Source organism: Octodon degus, unplaced genomic scaffold, assembly GCF_000260255.1.
Source record: "Octodon degus isolate 3935 unplaced genomic scaffold, OctDeg1.0 scaffold00023, whole genome shotgun sequence".
In the NCBI taxonomy this organism is placed as follows: Eukaryota; Metazoa; Chordata; class Mammalia; order Rodentia; family Octodontidae; genus Octodon; species Octodon degus.
Window position 1 is genome coordinate 3,681,364 of NW_004524599.1, and position 534 is coordinate 3,681,897.

General features: G+C 37.6%; 1 pseudogene; it reads right to left on the reverse strand.

Annotated features, from left to right (window-relative positions):
- Nucleotides 1-245: 245 nt before the first annotated feature.
- The window catches only part of LOC101593019, a 1,166-nt pseudogene continuing 877 nt past the window's right edge, over nucleotides 246-534 (reverse strand).

Consider the following 534-nt stretch of genomic DNA (forward strand, 5'->3'; position numbering starts at 1 on the left):
AGTATTCATTTCAAGCACATTTTTTTTTCCAATATTAAAAATGAAACACATGACTAGGAACATTCTGTGAAGGGAAGCTGGCAAACCCGTTCCATGCCATTCGCACTCCATGCATCACCCAAGGACAAGACAATTTGCAGCTTAAAATTAGGGAACCCTGTGCACTATCTAGACAGTGGGAAAGGAAAACCAGACAACAAATCCTATCCTCAACACTTTGTAGCATTTAAGCACATAAAACTGTACTACTTAATATATTTCTCCATGAACTTTTTGTGAAATTTGCAGTATATTACTTACAAATCTATTGTCTTTCTTCTGATCATCTACACCTTTTGCACAGTTCTCAAAGACAACATCATCTTCCCACCTTCTTTTAACTCTAAAGTTGGCCTGAGGCTGAGACAGGCCAGTGAGATTAAGAAGAGGGTTTCCACGAAGAATGGTTTCCACATGAATCCTTCTTCTTCTTCTTCTTCTTCTTCTTCTTCTTCTTCTTCTTCTTCTTCTTCTTCTTCTTCTTCTTCTTCTTCT